Genomic DNA, 24422 nt, shown 5'->3' on the forward strand with positions numbered 1-24422 from the left:
CTGGGCGGCATTGCAGGAGGCCAGGAGCAGCAGCGGGCCCCCCCAGAGTGGCGGACCTAGGGTTGCCACCTTAGCCATGTTTTCCTGGACACTTATGAGTTACACATGGTGCAGGGTGTGCAGGGAGGAAGATGTATTATTGTGTTTCTGGACAGCACTATCCATATTCCTTCCTGCACACCTTGCAGCATGTGTAACTTATAAGTGTTCTGTATTTTAAGGGACAGGTGGCAACCCTAGGCGGACCTCCAGGGCCGGTCACAACCGCGACTGTTGCAACCCTGGTTGTTCCACGCCTGGGTAATGATATTATTTGATTTTAGATTTTATCACACCTTTTTAGTTCATTCATATAATACACATGTATATTCAAATATGCATAAGGGGGAATCTGTGGTATGGATTATTTTATGTATATTGAGGTTCGGCGATTTACCTAATATTGTATTGTCATTTATATTTTCTGATTTTAGGATGTGTGTAATGTATGTCTCATATCTGGTGTTGGTGTCCATAATTCCTTTTACCTTACCTATGTAGCATCATACTTATATTATTATTATTATTATTATCAGTTATTTGTAGAGCGCCAACCGATTCCGCAGAGCTATAAACAAAGGGGGAGTACAACAAAACAATTATAGGGATCAAATGGGTAGAGGGCCCTGCCAAGAGTTGCACTGTTGTAGTCAGCTCTTAAGAAGGTGATCTACAAACAGCTGGACTCTTAGGCTTACATGCTAAGGGGGTTCAGGAGATAGCAATGGAGGAGAGGAACTGGGGTTAGGAAAGGTTAGTGTAGGTTGTATTCATCCCTGAACAGTAGAGTCTTTAGGGAACACTTGAAGCTTTTAAAACTAGAAGAGACTTATACATTTGTACGTCAGATAGTATTGATTCTAATATGCCTACAATTTTATCTATATCAAAATCTATAATTTTAGATACTTCATATATTTAGTCACAGGGTTAACAGCTGTAAGGATTTTACACCCAGGCAGAATTGTGTACTTAAGAACAGGCAGAATTATATAGTCTCTTCCTTGTTTACATTACACAAGTGTGTGAGCAACCCTGTTCATGTCACCAGTGTCCAATGTATCCATTTGTTAGACCCAGTGTCTCCCTCACCATTCTCAGGGTTTTCTGGGTTATGTTTCTGTTTCATTGAACTGTGATTAGTTGACCATTATAGTTTTAGTTAAAGTTCAAAGGGTTCTTTTAAAAGTAGATTTTTACAAATGGAGCAATTGGAATTTGTTCAACCCATGCTTGTATATGTACCCAGCAGGAAGCCTTAGGCATCTGATGTGTTCAATTTGTCCCTAATAAATAGGATTGTGAGCTTACATTAGTCAATACATTATTGAATATAAAGATATCTATAGTTTTTATAGTGGCCCTGTCAGTAGGGATGGGCGAATGTGTACATTTCCGAATTTGAATGTTAGAACGAATGTTATTACCGAAATTCGAATTATAAATCCGAAAATAAATTCAAAAATCGAATGTTAGAATGTTATGTAAACATCCGAAATTCGATTCGAACGAATCTGTTAAAATTTGTTTAATTTTTCGAATTTTGCGAAACATTCGCCCATCCCTACCTGTCAGTGGTGAACAAGATAAGCAATTGTGGCCTTGCAGATAGCTAAGGCGTCTTGCAAGCAAGTGTTTTAGAGTTTAAATCCAGCTCTGGCTGCTGAGTTTTAATGTTGCATGTCCTACCATTAACATATTACAAATTGAATTCTAAAAGATAAAAATGTGTTTTGCAAATGTTATTCTATTTTATTTCCTTAAAGGGACATTAAACACTAAATAAATGCTAGATAGAATGATGCATTCAAAGAAAAGATTAGTCCATGACTAACATGTAGATGTATTTTTTAAAGTTTCATTAGTTGTTTAAAAAGGGACAAAATAAGTGTAAAGTTTTAGTGTCTATAAAACACTGGGAGCTGCCATGTTGTAACTTGTGTTACCTTCTCTGCTGTAGCCATTTAGGGTCAGTTATAAATAGGTCACTAGAGTGTGCAGCCAATGGTTGTGCTGGATTTAACAGTGTTCTGCACTTCCATTTCTAACAGGAACTGAAAAGCTCAGAATTTCAAAATGGAATTACAGGCAAAGAGGACAAAATAAATAATGAAAGTATATTGCAGAGTTGTTTTATTATATACAATTTATCATTTTATATTACCATCTCAAAGTGTTTAATGTCCCTTTAAAGAAGCATTAAACACTTCCATGCTTTTGTGTAATTTTTTTTGCTTTTCTCACTGTTAAGAGAGGGGCATCTTCAGAAAATCCTGCAACCAAGGGTTTCAAAATGCTGGGAATATCCCAGGGGAGGAACTACCATTGATGCAAACAGGGGAACTACCATTGATGCAAACAGGGGAACTAGCATTGAAGGTACAGTGGCGGGGGAAGCATAAAACTCGTTGTGACCTTAACAAAGATGGCTGCTGTGCAAGCACAGTATTGTTATTTCTCTGTTATTATAAATTCAGCCCTGTATTTTGTAGAAGAAGGGGAAAAGTTCTTCAGAAAACCCACAGGAAACTTTTCACAGGCTTTTCCTGTTGAACAAAGGGTAGGATTTATTACATGTTGGAATCAAGCAATGATGCTCTGCAGCCTATTGGGATAGTAACTCTTGCCGTTGAAGTCGAGGAGGAGACCTTAAACAGAAAATTGTTATTGATATAAAACATAGATAATGCCTTTACTACCCATTCCCCAGCTTTGCACAACCAACATTGTTAGATTAAAGTGATGGTAAACTCTCCCCTTTTTAAAATCAGATCTGGAATGTAAGCGCTATTTTAGATGGAGTTTAATTCATTAGCTGTAATGAAGATGCAGTATAACATGCTTTTTAATATAGATATGAAATTCAAATACTGCATGCTCCCCCGCCCACTTCAAAAGTAAAATTTTCTGTGAGCTAACAGATTGAATTGTTGTCCAATCAGCGCTCTCCCCATATGGAACTTTTGTTGTAGCTAGAGCATTGATTGGAGAGTAATTCAATCATTTAGCTGACAGGAAAATTGACTTTTGAAGTGGGTGGTGTAACGTGGGGTATCTGAATTTCATATCTATATTAATAACTAAGTTATAGCGCATCTTCATTGCACATGATGAATAAAACTCCATCTAAAATAGCGCTTACATTCCAGATCTGATTTTAAAAAGGGGAGAGTTTACCATCACTTTAATATACTTTATAACATTTAAGTTTCAAAGGCTCTAGTGCCAGCCTCAATCACATGCTTTTGTATTTGCTTTTCACAACAGGAAACTGCTAGTTCATGTGGGCCATATAGATAACAATGTGGTCACGCACGAGAAGTTATTTAACCTTTTAACGCCGTTATGCCGTTCTATTCCGTCATAATTACACTGGGCTTTAAAGCCGTTATGACGGAAAAGAACGTCATAACAAACTTGATCGCGGTCTGGAGGGCGTTCCTAGGGTTGTAGGGACGCCCCCCAGATGCGATCCAATAATTGAAATCTCGCGATCGTGTGCACGATCGCGTAGTTTCAATTTGTCTATATCGGAACAGGTGTTCTGATGTAGGCACTTTAACCCTGTCACTAAAGGGTTAAGAGTTAGCACAACACAGTACTAAATGCAAGTCAATAGGTAATAAATACAAAGTCATGTGATCAGGGGGCTGTCAGAAGATGCTTAGATACAAGGTAATCACAGAGGTAAAAAGTGTATTAATATAACTGTGTTATGCAAAATTGGGGGATGGAGAATAAAGGGATTATCTATTTAAACAATAAAAATTATATTGTAGACTGTCCCTTTAATCACAGGAAAGATTGCTCCTTCTTAGCATGCTGGTTCCTGTATATTGCTAGCAGCCAGGGAGATAAGCGTTTCTGGAAAGCGCCTGGCATATGCACCTACATATCGGATTAGCCCAGAGCTACTTCTGCAAATGTACCACTGGAAGGTGGGAGAGCAGATTCAGCACAGGAAGACTCTTATGCATGCCCCCCATTCCTGTTCTCCTTGAGATCTAACGAAACCTGAGCATGTTACCTCCCCTGCACCGGGAGTAGCACAACAGCGCCAGCAGCTTTCAAGAGATCTTTACAAAGGCTGTAAGTTTTGTTTGTTGTTTCCTATGAAATCCTATGGAGTGTTTGCTGTCCGAGGGCTTGGGCCTGAACATGTACCTTGTGTTCCCAACATTTGCACACTTTAACCCATGATCCTATGCCTAGTAAAGCAGTGAGCAAGGTGAAACAAATATGTGATGGGCATGTACGTGCTATGTCTTTGCAAGGGCTCTTTCTACATGGGCGTGTACGTGCTTTGTCTAGTAGTATATATAAGCTATGTATATATACGTTATGCAAGTGCTCCTACTACATGGGCATATACATGTTATATCTTTGCAAGTTCTATTACTGCATGAGTGTGTATATACTGTATATATGTATAAATGTTATATCTTTGCAAGTTCTATTACTGCATGAGTGTGTATATACTGTATATATGCATAAATGTTATGTCTTTGCAAGTTCTATTACTGCATGAGTGTATATATACTGTATATATGTATAAAAGTTATGTCTTTGCAAGATACCTTATTACATAAACATTGTCTTAATAAGTTATCTTACTACGTAAGCATAGTCTTTGTAAAGCTTGCAAGTTGTCATGTTTCATAAGCAAATAAGGCATCTCATTATAAGCGTTCCGCACATGAATATCTACAAGTTATATCCTTGTAACTTTCATACTATATGAGCATATATTAGCGGTTTTTTAGTATATGCAAGTTGTGCTCTTACTAGTTATCAAACTACATGAACACATGCAAGCTGTATTTTGTAAGTCATCTTATTATATGAGCATCAGCATATTCAAACGGTGTCCTTGCACATTGTGTTTTTTTATCTATATCAGTGGAAGTTATTTTACTGCATAAGCTTTTAGTTTTGCAAATTATATTATATAGCTTTTCTCTGAAACTTTTATACAACATTAAATATATACACTTACATTTTTGCTGTATTTTGTTTGGTGGGCTTGTTACAGTCATTTGGTAACTTTCTTCCTCTGTATCTGAGCACTAATTAAGATTGTTCAGGTGCTGCAAATACCTGTTTGACGTTGCAGGGTCACCACCCTAAACAGTTTCTGTTTCTGGTCTATTTGGTAAGTCTGAAGTTTTAAACAGTTGTTCAAAGATATTTCTGTAACCTATTACCAAACACAAAGTCAATCCTGTTTAAATTTGAATTATTTGTATCATAATCTTTTAAAAGTTATATATTTAAATTTGTGTTGTTGAGAGAAAGTATATATATTTTTTTCTCAATAGAATATCCTTTAAAATTATGCCATTTGTGATATGTGGGGTCTCCATGCTCACCTTTTCTTTTTCTCAGTGTTTAATGCGTCAAATACAATATATGTTGGATAGATCAGAGGATAATATTTGTTGCAGTAGGTATCATTCATTGCAAACTTTGCTGAAATTGTTGTTAAAAAAAATTTTTTGACATAGATATAACTTTATAAGACACAGTAATTACGACTATGTATTTGTAATATTTGTAAAGAAAAGTGAATATCTTTTTTTTTTTTTTATAAATATTCTTTTGTTATGTGAAGTACTGCATACTTGTTTTGCTGTAAATCAAACTTCAATAAAAATAAGAATTAAAAAAATAAATAAAAAATATGCCATTTGAATAAAGTTTTAAATGACTTTCAGGAACTTTTATCTAGTTTTATGAATCAGAAGATTAAATAGTATATTTTAAGAAGGTTACATAAATCATAGATTATTTTACTTTGCAGTATTTTCCTCAGTGAAAGTAAAGGGTGTTGTTTAAATGCCTGTCTAGTAAATAGGAGAGACTGAGGTCTCAGTCATACTTTCTGAAACAAGCAGTGTATGATAAAGCTTTTATATAAGATATCCTTTTTATCTGCTTGAAGCAATGTTTTATTTTGCCTGGGTTATTTAGCTATTGAGCTTACAAGCTTGTTGTATTATTCCCCTGACATTTCACCGTATTATAACTTTTTTGTTCTTGCAGATCTTTGGCAAGTTATACTTTTTTCATTTAAGTTATTGTATGATTGGATATATGGTTATTTTAAACATGTTAAAGGGACAGTATACTGTAAAATAGTTTTTCCCTTAATGTGTTTACAATTGCTTTTGTTACCAATTGCAGAGTATAAAATTTATGAAAATTAGCTTTTTAAGGTTTATTTGTGTATATTAAAGCTTTTATTTTGTGTTTTGAAGCCACAACCTAATAAAATGGGTTGAGCTTGTAGGTATAAGCAGATCTCATTACTTCTATCACATTGTGTACATATACCTGCTTCTTTATCTTATATCTGTCCATAAAACAATCACCAGTACTTGGAGAGAACAATGGAAAATCAAAATTGTATTACCTTATCTCTGCTATATCCCACTGGGAGTGTAATTTCTTCTGCTGCCTGTGTTTACAAAGCTTATCTATAGCTTGGACCTGCGGCCACAAACTTTCAGGATGGGTGGGGATACCAAAGGCTAAATCAACTATTTCAAATGCCGATATAAGGGTAAAGGAGCCACTTGTAAACAATTTAATACACTCCAGCAGGTAAAGTGGATCATTGGGAACAAATTAAAGGGAAGAACATTTTTGAGTAAACTGTCCCTTTAAGAGGAGTATTGTGGCTCAGACATTAGGAAGCTGATTTTGTTAATGTTTATCTTCAACTTTGCAAATTCTGTTTCTATTTGCAGAATTCTGTCCTGGCGTTTCCAGTCCCAGTACTAAGAAGGAGGCTGTGGGTGTAATGCTGTTTAGTAAAGGCTGTGACACACTGCAAGCGATGCGGCGCGAGGCGAAGCAGCTGCTTCGCTTCGCTTCTGAAGTTCAAATATTTCATCTCTGGGCACTCAGCTACTGACCTGAAGCAGCAGAGTGCTCAGAGATGAAAAGGCAGGACACACTGAGCGCGCACAGCCGCATCTACACGCTGCGCACCGCTCCGCTTGCAGTGTGTCACAGCCTTTACTCAGTAATGGTGTGACAGCTCTTTTTTACTTTTTAGATGTTTCTTTATAATATTCAGAGAAGAAGTTTCTTTACTTATGTTAGAACTGAATCGGCTCTTTTACCAGCCTTGTTTTGTAATTTTTTCTTTCCCAGCAGTTCCAAGCAGCAGACTAGGGATATGTCAGTTTACAGTCAGATTATTGCAGGACTGCTGGGAGTTTTTTACTTTTCTTATGTAAGGTATTTATTTTTATCCCTCATTTGCGAATTTTCACAGCCAATAGTGAGTCCCCCCCCCCCCCCCACCTACAATTGTTTTTTTTTTTTATCTGATTTACACAGTGTTTTATTTATGTTTTATTTGGTATGCCTGCATTCATTATAAGAGACAGTCTCCATCTCTATTCTGCGAAAAGTCTAAAATCTAATGATTTAACTATTAGACCCAGGCTGGCTGCTTCTTTTGACAGACTCTAGTCAAAATTAAATTTTCATGATTTAGATAGGACTGCAATTTTAAACAACTTTCCAATTTACTTTCATCATCATCATCATCATCATCATCATCATCAACAATTGTCTTTGTTCTCTTGGAATTCTTTGTTGAAAGCTTAACCTAGGTAGGCTCATATGCAAATGTCTAAGCCCTTGAAGGCAGCCTCTTATCTCGGTGCATTTGGACAATTATTGACAGCTTGAAAGCGCTAGTTCATGTGTGTCCTATAGATAACATTGTTCTCACTCTCGTGGAGTTATTTATGTGTAGGCACTGATTGGCTTACATTCATGTCTGTCAAAAGAACTGAAATAAGGGGGCAATCTGCATAGGCTTAGATACACGGTAATCAAAGAGGCAAAAAGTATATTAATATAACCGTGTTGGTTATGCAAAACTGGGGAATGGGTAATAAAGGGCTAATCTATCTTTTAAACAATAACAATTTTAGTAGAATGTCCCTTTAAGTCAAATTTTAGCAGGTTTTGTTGGGAGCTGTTTTAAGGTCAATATATCTATATCCCTTTTACCTCACTAGATCCCACATTTTACCCCGTCACCTAAACCGCATTGTAAGTCTGATCTTGCCCCACAGATTCCTTCCATATTTCTGCCTCCCAAAGCCCATTCTACATAGGTCTGGTGCATTTTCATCTTGCTCTTTACACATTCCAACCAACCCCCTTTCAAAGGGCAAATCCTCCGTCACAACCATAGTCATACTCTCCCTACACCCCATGCTAAATATGCACCCATCCACCCCATCCTGATTTTACATAATGCTACATCTCTGACAGCGCATCCTCTTTTTAAATGATGTGCCGGATCCTGCCCATAAAGCCCCTCTACATACCCTATTATTGCCATCTGGTCTTCAATCACAATCTGGCCGTGCCGATCCACATTCAATCCTTTCCCATCCCGACCTCTGTTTCGCAACCTGATCCCCCCCCCCCCCCCAGATCCTCAGTTTTTCCTTATCCAGTATCCTTCCCCTCCGAGTTCTCTCAGAGTTACCCTCATTCTCTATGTAGTTTTTTTTTTAAAAAAAAAAATAAAATATTAAAGATTATTTTTTTATCCCCCCCCCCCCGAAATTGTATTCTATTTTATTTTCCTAAAGGAAGTCACATACTTATTGCTTATGCACCTATTCTTCTATTAATAGTCTAAAACCAGAAAATAATGGGTAGTGGCCCTGCCAACAAGCAGCAAGCTATTACATTGTGGCCTAGTGGATAGCTAAGGCGCCTTGTAAGCAAAAGGTTTAGAGCTCAAATCCTGGTCTGGCTGTTGGGTTTCTATGCTGCATTCCTTTTTACTTAACCGATTGCAAACTGAATTCCCAAGATAAAAATTTGTTTTGCAAATGTTATTCAATTTTATTTCCTTAAAGAGACATTAAACACTTCCTTGCTTTGGTGTTAAAAATTGTGCTTTTCTCACTCTGTCTTGAGGGGCCCAAAGCAAATTCTGCAACCTAGGCTTGGGATTTCCCAAGGATGGAACTACCGTTGGTGCAGCGGCACCAGGGCCCAAGTGCTGGGGGGGCACCAAAGTCCGAAGGGCTCCTGCGCTCTCTGCTCACCTTTCACTGCTGTGCCGGCGACCTTAACTAAGATGGCTGCCAGCAATGAAATAACAGCACCGCTCGTGTGCGGCGGCCATCTTTGTCAAGGCCATCGCAAGCATTGCGCATGCTCGGGGAAGCGCATAACAAAGATGGCCGCCGAGCATGAGCGGTGCTGTTATTTCTCTGATAGTAGACAGAGGGTGCCTGTAGGTACATACCTACTCTGCCTTATTATAAATTTGGCCTTAAAATTTTCTTCAACCGAGCTTCTCCTCCTACTATTTTTTTCCATTCAGGCCCCTCCTCGTCCTATCCCTTCCACAAGGTACTCCTCCTCCTTTTTTAAGCCCTAGTCTCCTCCCCTCCTATTTTTCCTGAACCGATTCCATCCCCCTTTCCACTAACCCCACCCTGTTTTTCTTAACCCTTTCTCCTCCCCCTCCTATTATCCTTTCCCCTCACGATCCCTCCCCATTTTCCAATCCATACTCCTCTCTCCACCTATTATCCTTTCCATTCCCCTTCCCCCCCATCTCCCTCATTCCCATCCAGATCCCTCCCCATTTTTCCCATCCAGACTCCTCCCTCCACATCCTTCCCCCTCCCCCTTTGGAGCCCTCATTCCCTGTCTCCCCCTTTTATCTTCCCAACCCAGTCCCTCCCTATTTAGTGTCTTTTTCTTATGCAGACCACTACCCATTTTCCTATCCAGGCTCCTCCCTCCACCTTCAACTCCCCCCAGTCTCCTCCCCTATTCTCCGCTTCTGATCCTCAGACTCCTCCTCCTATTTTTTCCCCATTTTCCAGACTCCTCCCCTTTCTTATCCAGACCCCTCCCCCATTTCCAGTCTCACCCACTCCTCTTCCAGATCTGCAATTTTCCCAATGCATATTTTAACCCATATCGACTATGTTATACCATACAGTTATTATACCCCTGAGTTATGGAATGTTTTATAGAGTGTTTATTGCAGACCAATTGATGAATGGCAGGTATGCCATGGAAATGGTAGCCGTAGGGTGGATTCGAACCACTGGCCTTGAGCATGCTAACCCGTAACCTTACCACTGCTCCACAGTTGACTCACCTGACTGGAAAATGAAAATCATGGGTAATGGACTGGCCTGCTTTTCCACAGCCTGAAGAAGTGGTCCAGTGGTTAGCTTAGCGGCCTAGCAAGCTGAAGGTTAGTGGTTTGAATCTAGCTTCTGCTGCTTTCCGCTTGCTTTGCATTTCATTTAGGGTTAAAAATTGCATTTAAGAGGTATGTTTGCTTTTGCCAATGTAGTTCTGTTTTATTTCCTTAAAGAGAAATTAAAAACCCCTTGATGTTGTGTTTTTTTTATTTTTTAAGTCTTAAGTTGTTCTGCCACCCATCTTTTCAAAATGCTGCAAACTGCCTAAAACCGCTACTTGATCTGCTGCATTAGCAGGTAACGGAATTAGCTTTTTTACCTCTTTAGGGAGTATGGGGTAAGAACAATATGTAAGCAAAAAGAAGAGATGTTCAATGTCCTTAGAGTCAAATAATCACTTTACTGCTACACTGTTTGTGCCATGATAGCTAGGGCTAAAATCATAAAAGTGATGGCTACTTTTCCTGCCATCCCTTACCACTGTGCTTCTAATGTGACCCGATGGTTAGCATGTCAGCTATCTAAGCGAAAGGTCAAGGATTTGAATCCACCCCCAGGTGCAACTCTTATATATTGCATGTCATTCTCTAAGTAGTTTAAAAAAAAAAAACAAAAAAAAAAAAACTATATTAAGATTTTTTCTTTATCTTAATATAGCAATCAACAACCTATTCGATTGTGGCCTGGTGGATAGCTAAGGTCCCTTGTAAGCAAGAGGTTTAGAGTTCAAATCCCGGTCTTGCTGTTGGGTTTTCATGCTGCCTGCCCTTCTACGTAATCTATTGCAAAATGAAGTCCCAAGATAAAAATTTGTTTTGCAAATGTTATTCAATTTTATTTCCTTAAAGAGACATTAAACACTTCCTTGCTTTTGTGTTAAAAATTGTGCTTTTCTCACTCTTTCTAGAGGGGCCCAAAGCAAATTCTGCAACCTAGGCTTGGGATTTCCCAAGGATGGAACTACCATTGGTGCAGCGGCATCAAGTATCAAGTGTTAATGTGGCCTGATGGTTAGCATGTCAGCTTTGTAAGTGAAAGGTCAAGGGTTTGAATCCAACCCAAAGTGTTACTCTTATATGTTGCATGTCATTCTCTATGTAGTTTACAACAAACTATCTTAAGATTTTTTCTTCTTTATTTCCCCCCCCCCCCCCCCCCCCGGAAATTGTATTCTATTTTATTTTCCTAAAGGAAGTCACATACGTATTGCTTATGCACCTATTCTTCTATTAATGGTCTAAAACCAGAAAATAATGGGTAGTGGCCCTGCCGGCCAGCAGCAAGCTATTACATTGTGTCCTAGAGGATAGCTAAGGCGCCTTGTAAGCAAGAGGTTTAGAGTTCAAATCCTGGTCTGGCTGTTTGGTTTCTATGCTGCATTCCTTTTTACTTAACCGATTGCAAACTGAATTCCCAAGATAAAAATTTGTTTTGCAGGGGGGGCGGAGCTTGGTAGCAACCATGATGGCTGCATAAAACCGGAGCTCCGCACATAAGGTCCTCAAATAACTGCCTGGGGCCACATTTACAGCCCACAACGTACCAGATGGACAAACAATAAGAGAGAGGAGCACACCCTGTCACAAAGGGTACCTTTTATATCACCATAGATCACCGGGTGAAGCTACGAAATATTCAGCACAGGGCCGGGCTGAGCGCGCTGCAGGCGCCATTTTGCGGACATCGCAGATAAAGACGATCACACTTATACCGCTTACCTGGGAAACCCAATTCACAGCACTGTCTACAAACAGCGTCCACTAAATACAGCAGGCCGGTTAACAACTCCGGATCCATAACAGTGCCGAGGTGAGACAGGGCATACATTTTTCTTTTAACCACGTGGGCAGAGATCCTGTCTTATGTTGCGGGGACAATATAAGCAAGTGAGAAAAGCTCCCTAAACATTTACAAGCCCAGCCAGCCATCATAAACAGGAGAACACTTACGGACAAGGGGCCAGAACATTACAAACAGCCATTGAAACAAAGAAAGTGACATAAACACAAATACCTGCAGCGCTAAGATTAACCCCTTAACCCATATCATCTAGACAGAGAATACTGACAAGCAGGGGTGGCCCTAGCATAAATACACAACCTAGTGTACAGAGGAGGATACCATACCACCTTTCAAATGACATCCAGGAGACCAACCAAATCTGACAAAGCAGTCAAACCACTAACAAATAAAACGCATACTATGCCTTCTTATTTTGCTGCAGAACATTCCCCTACAACTACCATGGGTAATAAAAGCAAACCTTCTCCCAACACACAACCTCAGGGGCCCACAACTGACCCTACAGCAGGGGAAACTGATATAATCCCTGCCTCGCTTCTATCACACTTTGCATCTAAGCAGGAGATCTCAGAAATTTTCAGAACATGTCTTAGAGAAGAACTCACAGAACTCAAGCAAGAAATTCAATCCATGGGCTCTAGAGTTGAAATGCTAGAAGCAGATACCGAAGAAATCAGGGAAGATATTACCCGTATAGAGATAAGTTCTACTGCACACCAGGAAAATATTGAAGCTTTATTAGACAAAATTGACGATTTAGAAAACAGGAGCAGGAGGAAAAATTTACGTCTAAGAGGTATTCCTGAGTCCATCCTGCCTAGGGACTTCCCAGAATATTTACAAGCCCTCTTCTCTGCTATCAAAGAAAAAGCATATCCAGAAGATATTTTATGGGTTAGAGCCCACAGGGCTCTACGACCTCGGCCTCCAGACAGGGCCCCACCCCGAGATATTATTATCAGACTTAAGAATTTCCTTGAAAAAGAAATGCTCCTTAACCAGTCCCGTCGACAACAACCTGTGAGATTCAGGGGTAACGTTATACAAATTTACCAAGACCTCTCAACGAGAACGTTGCAGAGACGGAAAGAATTCACTCCTCTGACAACATTACTCCGTAGCAAGAAGATACCGTATAGATGGGGCTTCCCCACACACCTCATGGTCATACAAGACAATAAAAGACTGGTATGCAACAACCCTGAGGATATGAATGCCTTCAGCAAGGACCTGGGCATTGATCATTCACTGGACTTAGTACCGCTAACGACAGAACAACAGAGAGCCAATAAAAGATCAAATGTTAACCCTGCAAAATGGCAAATCAAGATGTCCAAAACAGATAAAACACCATCAGCAACAGGAAAACCCGGACAACAGCAACCCTCACCTAGGGCTAACCAACCCTCTGAATCCGAAGAGGATTAAAGAAACACTGGATATCTCTTTTAACACCCGTATCTGTGGACAGATATCGTAGCTCATTGCTTTATCTAATGTTATTTCCACTTTACTGGACATGTGCTGGACTCTGATCCTAAGATAGCTACATCGAGACAGGTATCGTATCTAGCTCATTTATCTATATACTCATTCATTATGAAACTGTTGGACGTTACATGAAGCAATGTGATGCCCCTGTTTAGTGTTCACACAGACCCCAGGACACTTATAGCTAAGCCTCATTCCTAGTCTAGGATGAGCAAGGACTTTAATTTAATAAAAATATAGGACCTTATGATTGTATTCCCCTCCCTTTTTAGTATTATATCTCTTTTTATGTCTGATTTCAGACTTAGAGATTTGTTTACTCTAATAATGTTACAGTTTTTCATTACACAATATGTTAATACTGTTTTTTTGCATAGTCATGTTATTTATTATGATTGTGTGTATGAAGATAATACATGCTCAGATTATGTTACTGTTTGGAAATGTTTTTCTACTTTTTCTACAGCCAATGCTTGTTTGATAAGTCTAGACAATTGTAAATGTACAGGGAAACTTTATCAAGACAATGTCTAGCCATAATTCTAGAATGTCACACTCCTTAGTTCTTTTCTCCCAGAATGCCAAGGGTCTTAATTCCCCATGTAAGCGATCAAAGGCCCTTTCAGATATCTCAAAACGACAGGCCGATATACTTTTCCTACAAGAAACCCATTTTAGATAGGGACACACACCAAAATACTTAGGACAAACGTACTCACAACACTTTCACAGCACCGGCCCCTCTAAAAAATGTGAAAAAACACATACCTTTTACCTTACTCAAACAAGAATCAGATAATGAGGGCCGATTCCTAGGCTTGGTGGGCCTCCTTTATGGAAGACCAGTCACTCTTATTAATTTATATGCTCCCAACAATAATCCAAAACCCTTTTTTACAAGGTTATTCAGTCGTATTTTAGACATCTCAACTGGACCAATATATATAGGCGGAGACTTCAATCTACATTTCCAACCACACTTATATAGTAATAACCCCCGCCTTACTCATAAGACTAAATTCCACACATACTTCTGGAAACAACTTAAACTTTATAAACTATACGACATATGGAGACTCCAACATCCCAATACCAAGGACTATACATTCTATTCCCATCCTAACAAGTCCCATAGCAGGATTGATTATTTCCTCACTGACCAAAAAGGTCTTACACAGGTGAAAAGATGTTCAATCTCCCCTACAGCTTGGTCGGACCACTCAGCGGTCTCACTACACATCTCATGGCCAGAACATACAGACATACCATTCTTATGGAAGTTAGATGACGCATTACTTAACAAAGTGGACTTAGTCGATAAATTGAATAAAACCATAGAGGAATATTTTCAGGTAAATGTTCCCTCAACCCCCAACCAGTTTGCGGTTTGGGAGGCACATAAATGCCTGCTCAGAGGAGAATTTATAAAACTAAAGGCCCAAGCGAGACACGCCCAAAGGGTAGGATATGACAATCTGACCACTAGACTGTCAGAACTGGAACACTCACACAAACACTCCCCACTAGACGAAAGTATTCTGACTGAAATAACAAAAACCAGACAAGCTCTAGATGACTTCCTCCAAATGGAATTCCAGAACCTCTCACATAAAACAAATAGCCTTTTTCATTATGAGAACAACAGAGGAGGTAAATACCTAGCGAGGGCTTTAAAAAAGAGGAAACTTAAATCACATATCTATGAATTAAAACCCTCAAATAAACCACCCCTAACCACTACACCAACAATCCTTCAGGCATTCCACTCCTATTACTCAGATCTATACAACCTGTCCCCTACTTCTGACTTACCCAGTTTTAATGGTGAACTAGACGGATACATTAAAAATTGCCCGCTACCCAAATTAACTGCAACTCAATTAACACAACTTAACTCACCCTTCACTATCCCAGAAATCAAAAAGGCCATACCAACACTGAAAAATGGAAAAAGCCCAGGACCAGATGGGTTCTCAGCGAAATATTACAAAATTTTTCAAGACTACCTAACCCCACACTTGGCAACGCTCTTCAACGAGATAAGCCAAGGGGCAAAATTCCCACCCTCAATGTTAGAAGCCCACGTTGTGGTTCTGCCTAAACCAGGCAAGCCAGCCACAACCCCCTCAAATTTCCGTCCCATTTCCCTGTTAAATGTGGATATCAAACTATATGCTAAAATTCTGTCCACCCGCTTAAATAATGTCCTTCCACATCTAATACACCTAAACCAGGTAGGATTCACCCCGCACAGAGAGGCTAGGGATAACTCTATGAAAATCATCAATCTCATAGAATATGCTAGCAAACACAATATTCCCGCTGTAATTCTCTCTATGGATGCTGAGAAAGCATTCGACCGTTTAAATTGGTCCTTCCTGAAGCATACACTTCTCAGATTTGGATTTGACACAGAATTCCTCACCAAAATTTTTGCCCTTTATAACAACCCAACAGCCAGGATTAAGTTAAATGACTATGTATCTGAACCATTCACTATTGAGAATGGAACCAAACAGGGTTGCCCCTTATCCCCCACGTTGTTCATTTTGGCAATGGAGGTCCTGGCCACATACATCAGATGCAACCCAAGGATTAGAGGTATTACTATAGATCACACAGAATACAAGACCTCCTTATATGCGGATGAAGTCATCTTAACTCTCACAAATTTAGAAACCTCGGTGCCCGCACTCATGTCAACATTACATAGCTTTGAGAAGATGTCATATTTTCGTATAAACTACTCCAAATCTGAATTTATAAATGTAGGAACCCCACAATGCGAGCTACAGCACCTGATGACACATCAATTTAAGCAACAACCCGTGGCAAAAATTTGTTTTGCAAATGTTATTCAATTTTATTTCCTTAAAGAGACATTAAACACTTCCTTGCTTTTGTGTTAAAAATTGTGCTTTTCTCACTCTTTCTAGAGGGGCCCAAAGCAAATTCTGCAACCTAGGCTTGGGATTTCCCAAGGATGGAACTACCATTGGTGCAGCGGCACCAGGGCCCAAGTGCTGGGGGGGCACCAAAGTCCGAAGGGCTCCTGCGCTCTCTGCTCACCTTTCACCGCGCGTGTGCGGCGGCCATCTTTGTCAAGGCCGTCGCAAGCATTGCGCATGCTCACGGAAGCGCATAACAAAAATGGCCGCCGCGCATGAGCAGTGCTGTTATTTCTCTGATAGTAGGCAGAGGGTGCCTGTAGGTACATACCTACTCTGCCTTATTATAAATTTGGCTCTGTTTCTTATAGAAGAAGGGGAAGAAGGTCTTCAGAAAACCCACAGGCAACTTTTCCCTTTTGAATAATGGGTAGGATTTATTTAATGTTGGAATCATGCAATAATGCTCTGCAGCATATTAGGATGGTAACTCATGCCCTCAAAGGCGAGGAGGAGACCTCCATTGAAGGAAAGATTGCTCCTTCTTAGCATGCTGGTTCCTGTATATTGCTAGCCAGGGAGATAAGCGTTTCAGAAAAGCGCCTGGCATATGCACATACATATCGGATTAGCTCAGAGCTACTTCTGCAAATGTACCACTGGAAGGTGGGAGAGCAGATTCAGCACAGGAAGACTCTTATGCATGCCACCCATTCCTGTTCTCCTTGAGATCTAACAAAACCTGAGCATGTTACCTCCCCTGCACCGGGAGTAGCACAACAGCGCCAGCAGCTTTCAAGAGATCTTTACAAAGGCTGTAAGTTTTGTTTGTTGTTTCCTATGAAATCCTATGGAGTATTTGCTGCCTAAGGGTTTGTGCCTTAAAGGGACATTAAACCCCAAAAAAATATTTCATGATGCAGATAGAGGATTCAATTTTAAACAACTTTCCAAGTTACTTCTGTTATCTAATTTGCTTCATTCTTCATATATCTTTTGTTGAAGAAATAGCAATGCACATGGGTGAGCCAATCACATGAGGCATCTAAGTGCAGCCACCAATCAGCAGCTACTGAGCCTATCTAGATATGCTTTTCAGCAAAGGATATCGATTGAATGAAGCATATTAGGTGATAAAAGTAAATTAGAAAGTTGTTTAAAATGGTATACTCTTTCTAAATCATAAAGAAAAATGATGAGTTTCATGACCCTTTAACATGTACCTTGTGTTCCCAACATTTGCACACTTTAACCTATGATCCTATGCCCAGTAAAGCAGTGAGCAAGGTGAAACACATCTGTGATAAAGTCTTTGTGACAAAAAATCCAATATGCAGCAGCACTGCAGTGATAGGAAATGTATTGGAACTCTGTTCCAATAAATTTCCTATCACTACAATGCTGCTGCATATTGTTTTGTTTTTTTTGATGCATGTTTGGGCTTTTGGTGTGAAGCCTGGCAGCCTGCACTTGTACACTGGTGCTGAATGAACTGGTATTAAAGGGACACGAAACCCTATATTTTTTTTTTCTTTCATGATTCAGAAAGAGCATGCAAGTTTAAACAACTTTCCAATTTACTTTTATTACTTAATTTGCTTCCTTCTCTTGTTATCCTTTGCTGAAAGGATTATCTAGGTGAGCTCAGGAGCAGCAGAGAACCTAGGTTCTAGCTGCTAATTGGTGACTGCATATATAGTTACCGATTGTCATTGGCTCTACCATGTGTTCAGTGAGAAAGCAGTAGTGCAATGCTGCTGCTTCATTAAATGATACCAAGAGAATGAAGCAAATTTGATAAAAGAAGTAAACTGGAAAGTTGTTTAAAATGGTATGTTCTACCTAAATCATGAAAGAAAATTGTGGGGTTTCATGTCCCTTTAATAAAGTCTTTGTGTCCCATACCTGCAGCAGTGCAAGGAGAGACACTAAGCTTATCGTGCCCCAGAACATGCGCTTTTAAGGCTTACAGAGCATCCTAGCTTCGCCGCCCAAACGCATTCTTATAGCTATAATAAAAACTATCTGATTGATAGGCCCTACACTCCTTTCCTTTGACTCGTGGAGAGAAACACACACACAATGACAGTCAGCCACTTCAAGTAAGTCTTAGGGTTTCTTTCATTCAAAAAGTGGAACATTTGAGAAAGTAACAGGGGCCTAAGCCACTAACCATGCAGGAACCAATCAATATATCTATATCCCTTTTACCTCACTAGATCCCACATTTTACCCCGTCACCTAAACCGCATTGTAAGTCTGATCTTGCCCCACAGATTCCTTCCATATTTCTGCCTCCCAAAGCCCATTCTACATAGGTCTGGTGCATTCTCATCTTGCTCTTTACACATTCCAACCAGTCCCCCTTTCAAAGGGCAAATCCTCCGTCACAACCATAGTCATACTCTCCCTACACCCCATGCTAAATATGCACCCATCCACCCCATCCTCATTTTACATAATGCTACAACTCTGACAGCTCATCCTGTTTTTAAATGATGTGCCGGATCCTGCCCATAAAGCCCCTCTACATACCCTATTATTTCCATCTGGTCTTCCATCACAATCTGGCCAGATCCTCAGTTTTTCCTTTTCCAGTACCCTTCCTCTCCGAGTTTTCCTAAGCTAGGCCCTTCCCCCACCAGATCACTTCTCTTTCCCAGACCAGCCCCCCTCCTATTTTTCCCAACCAGACCCGTCCCCCTTACCTACATCCTATTATTCCCCCAACTAGAGCCCTTCCCCATCGACGCCATATCCTATTTTAACAAACCGATCCATCCTCCTCCTCAGATCATCAGGCCACCTCCCCTCTAGATCCACATCCTGCTTTTCTCATCCAGACCCTCTCTACATCCTATTTTTTCCATCAAGATCCTGCCCCTACCAATCCACATTCTTTTATCTTAACAATTAAACCCCTTTCCCAAATGTTATCCCATCCAGAGCCCTCCCACTCTAGACCCTACTTATTCCCACTTAGTTGTCGATTGCCAGGCTTAAGTTTAATGTCAGAGGTTCCATCAGGAAACAGACGTCAAGGCTTCGGGAACAGCTAAAACAATTGTCAAACATTCTTTTTCAGAGGTCAGCAGCCAATAAATCTGTCCTTAACGGGACAGTCAACACCAGAATTTTTGTTGTTTTAAGAGATAGATAATCCCTTAATTACCCATTCCCCAGTTTTACATTACCAATACTGTTATATAAATATACTTTTTACCTCTGTAATTACCTTGTTCTTTTGACAGACTTGCATTTTAGCCATTTCTAGTGCTCACTCCTCGTTAAATTCACTTACATGAGCTCAATGGTATCTATATGAAACACATAAACTAACGCCCTCTAGTGGTGAAAAACTGTCAAAATGCATTTAGATTAGAGGCGGCCTTCAAGGTCCAAGAAATTGGCATATGAACCTCCTAGGTTTAGCTTTCAACTAAGAATACCAAGAGAACAAAACAAAATTGGTGATAAAAGTAAATTGGAAAGTTGTTTAAAATTGCCCTATTTAAATCATGAAAGGTTTTTTTGGACTTGACTGTCCCTTTAAGTCAAGTTACAGGAATGGTTCCCCAGGGGTCACGGTGCCAAAACCCCTGCAGGGTCACTTCTGATATCCAGGCTGCGCTACCTTTAGCACAGGTATCACAAAGAAGTAAAATTAGCAAGCTCCTTGGTAAGAACCAAGTCTCCTTAAAATTTTCTTCAACCGAGCTCCTCCTCCTACTATTTTTTTTCCATTCAGGCCCCTCCTCGTCCTATCCCTTCCACAAGGTACTCCTCCTCCTTTTTTAAGCCCTAGTCTCCTCCTCTCCTATTTTTCCTGAACCGATTCCCTCCCCCTCTCCACTAACCCCACCCTGTTTTTCTTAACCCTTTCTCCTCCCCCTCCTATTATCCTTTCCCCTCAAGATCCATCCCCATTTTCCCATCCATACTCCTCTCTCCACCTATTATCCTTTCCCTTCCCATCCAGATCCCTCTCCATTTTTCCCATCCAGACTCCTCCCTCCACATCCTTCCCCCTCCCCCTTTGGAGCCCTCATTCCCTGTCTCCCCCTTTTATCTTCCCAACGAAGTCCCTCCCTATTTAGTGTCTTTTTCTTATGCAGACCACTACCCATTTTCCTATCCAGACTCCTCCCTCCACCTTCAACTCCCCCCAGTCTCCTCCCCTATTCTCCGCTTCTGATCCTCAGACTCCTCCTCCTATTTTTTCCCCCATTTTCCAGACTCCTCCCCTTTCTTATCCAGACCCCTCCCCCATTTCCAGTCTCACCCACTCCTCTTCCAGATCTGCAATTTTCCCAATGCATATTTTAACCCATATCGACTATGTTATACCATACAGTTATTATTATTATTATACCCCTGAGTTATGGAATGTTTTATAGGGTGCTTATTGCAGACCAATTGATGAATGGCAGGTAGGGTGGGGTGGATTCGAACCACTGGCCTTGAGCATGCTAACCCGTAACCTTACCATTGCTCTACAGCAGCTATATGTTTGTAGATAGAGTCAGGGTGACTCACCTGACTGGAAAATGAAAATCATGGGTAATGGACCGGCCTGCTTTTCCACAACCTGAAGAAGTGGTCCACTGGTTAGCTTAGCGTCCTAGCAAGCTGAAGGTTAGTGGTTTGAATCTAGCTTCTGCTGCTTTCCGCTTGCTTTGCATTTCATTTAGGGTTAAAAATTGCATTTAAGAGGTACTTTTGCTTTTGCCAATGTAGTTCTGTTTTATTTCCTTAAAGAGAAATTAAAAACTCCTTGATGTTGTGTTTTTTTTATTTTTTAAGTCTTTAGTTGTTCTGCCACCCATCTTTTCAAAATGCTGCAAACTGCCTAAAACCGCTACTTGATCTGCTGCATTAGCAGGTAACGGAATTAGCTTTTTTACCTCTTTAGGGAGTATGGGGTAAGAACAATATTTAAGCAAAAAGAAGAGATGTTCAATGTCCTTAGAGTCAAATAATCATTTTACTGCTACACTGTTTGTGCCATGATAGCTAGGGCTAAAATCATAAAAGTGATGGCTACTTTTCCTGCCATCCTTTACCACTGTGCTTCTAATGTGACCCGATGGTTAGCATGTCAGCTATCTAAGCGAAAGGTCAAGGATTTGAATCCACCCCCAGGTGCAACTCTTATATATTGCATGTCATTCTCTATGTAGTTTAAAAAAAAAAAAAAAAAAAAAAAACTATATTAAGATTTTTTCTTTATCTTAATATAGCAATCAACAACCTATTCGATTGTGGCCTGGTGGATAGCTAAGGTCCCTTGTAAGGAAGAGGTTTAGAGTTCAAATCCCGGTCTTGCTGTTGGGTTTCCATGCTGCCTGCCCTTCTACGTAATCTATTGCAAAATGAATTCCCAAGATAAAAATTTATTTTGCAAATGTTATTCAATTTTATTTCCTTAAAGAGACATTAAACACTTCCTTGCTTTTGTGTTAAAAATTGTGCTTTTCTCACTCTTTCTAGAGGGGCCCAAAGCAAATTCTGCAACCTAGGCTTGGGATTTCCCAAGGATGGAACTACCATTGTTGCAGCGGCACCAAGTATCAAGTGTTAATGTGGCCCGATGGTTAGCCTGTCAGCTTTGTAAGTGAAAGGTCAAGGGTTTGAATCCACCCCTATGTGTTACTCTTATATGTTGCATGTCATTCTCTATGTAGTTTACAACAAACTATCTTAAGATTATTTCTTCTTTATTTCCTCCCCCTGGAAATTGTATTCTATTTTATTTTCCTAAAGGAAGTCACATACGTATTGCTTATGCACCTATTCTTCTATTAATGGTCTAAAACCAGAAAATAATGGGTAATGGCCCTGCCGGGCCAGCAGCAAGCTATTACATTGTGGCCTAGTGGATAGCTAAGGCGCATTGTAAGCAAGAGGTTTAGAGTTCAAATCCTGGTCTGGCTGTTTGGTTTCTATGCTGCATTCCTTTTCTCTTGTTAAGTGTAGTCAGTCCACGGGTCATCCATTACTTATGGAATATATCTCTTCCTAACAGGAAGCTGCAAGAGAATCACCCAAGCAGAGCTGCTATATAGCTCCTCCCCTCACATGTCATATTCAGTCATTCTCTTGCAGCCTAACTAAAGATAGGTCGTTGTGAGAGGTCTGTGGTGTTTTTTAACTTAGTTTATTTCTTCAATCAAAAGTTTGTTATTTTAAATGGCACCGGAGTGTGCTGTTTGTTCTCAGGCAGCATTAGAAGAAGAATCTGCCTGCGTTTTCTATGATCTTAGCAGACGTAACTAAGATCCACTGGCTGTTCTCATCTGAGGAGTGAGGTAACTTCAGAAAAGGGGAATAGCATGCAGGGCCCCCCTGCAAACGAGGTATGTGCAGTAAATTATTTTTCTGAGGAATGGAATTGACTGAGAAAATACTGCTAATACCAATGTAATGTAAGTTCAGCCTTAAATGCAGTGATAGCGACTGGTATTAGGCTGATGAGTGTGTGTACACTGAATGTATTTTTCTAAGGAATGGAATTGACTCTGAAAATACTGTCAATACTGAAATAATGTATGAGCCTTAACTGCAGTAAAAGCGACTGGTAGCAGGCTTATTAATAACACTTCATAACTTTTAAAATGTATGTTTAAAACGTTTACTGGCATGTTAATCGTTTTTTGTGAGGTACTTGGTGATAAAACTTATTGGGGCATGATTTTTACCACATGGCCATCTTTGTTTTCTGCATAGAAACAGTTATCTGAGCTTCCCCACTGTTGTAATATGAGTGGGAGGGGCCTATTTTAGCGCTTTTTTGCGCAGTAAAAATTCAGTCACAATCTGTCTACTTCATCCTCCATGATCCAGATCGTCTCTAGAGAGCTCAGGGGTCTTCAAAATTCATTTTGAGGGAGGTAATCAGTCACAGCAGACCTGTGACAGTGTGTTTTGACTGTGATAAAAACGTTAATTATTAAATTGTTATCCGTTTTTGGGTATTAAGGGGTTAATCATCCATTTGCTGGTTGGTGCAATCCTTTGCTAACTTAATACATTTACTGTGAAAAATTGGTTGCTATAACTATTTTGGTTCATTGTTATTTCAACTGTGACAGCTTTTTGTGCTTCTTAAAGGCACAGTAGCGTTTTTTATATTGCTTGTAAATTTATTTAGAAAAGTATTTCCAAGCTTGCTAGTCTCATTGCTAGTCTGTTTAAACATGTCTGACACAGATGAATCTCTTTGTTCAATATGTTTAAAGGCCAATGTGGAGCCCAATAGAAATTTGTGTACTAATTGCATCGATGTTACTTTAAATAAAAGTCAATCTTTACATGTAAAGAAATTATCACCAGACAACGAGGGGGAAGTTATGCCGACTAACTCTCCTCACGTGTCAGTACCTTCGCCTCCCGCTCAGGAGGTGCGTGATTTTGTGGCGCCAAGTACATCAGGGAGGCCCTTACAAATCACTTTGCAAGACATGGCTACTGTTATGACAGAAGTATTATCTAAATTGCCAGAATTAAGAGGCAAGCGCGATAGCTCTGGGTTAAGGACAGAGCGCGCGGATGAGGTGAGAGCCATGTCAGATACTGCGTCACAGTTTGCAGAACATGAAGACGGAGAGCTTCATTCTGTGGGTGACGGATCTGATACAGGGAGACTGGATTCAGAGATTTCTAATTTTAAATTTAAGCTTGAGAACCTCCGCATATTGCTAGGGGAGGTATTAGCGGCTCTGAATGATTGCAACACGGTTGCAATTCCAGAAAAATTATGTAGGTTGGATAGATACTATGCGGTACCGGTGTGTACTGACGTGTTTCCTATACCTAAAAGGCTTACAGAGATTATTAGCAAGGAGTGGGATAGACCTGGTGTGCCTTTTTCCCTTCCTCCCATATTTAGGAAAATGTTTCCTATAGACGCCACCACACGAGACTTATGGCAGACGGTCCCTAAGGTGGAGGGAGCAGTTTCTACTTTAGCTAAGCGTACCACTATCCCGGT

The sequence above is a fragment of the Bombina bombina genome, chromosome 1 (assembly GCF_027579735.1).
Source record: "Bombina bombina isolate aBomBom1 chromosome 1, aBomBom1.pri, whole genome shotgun sequence".
Classification (NCBI taxonomy): Eukaryota; Metazoa; Chordata; class Amphibia; order Anura; family Bombinatoridae; genus Bombina; species Bombina bombina.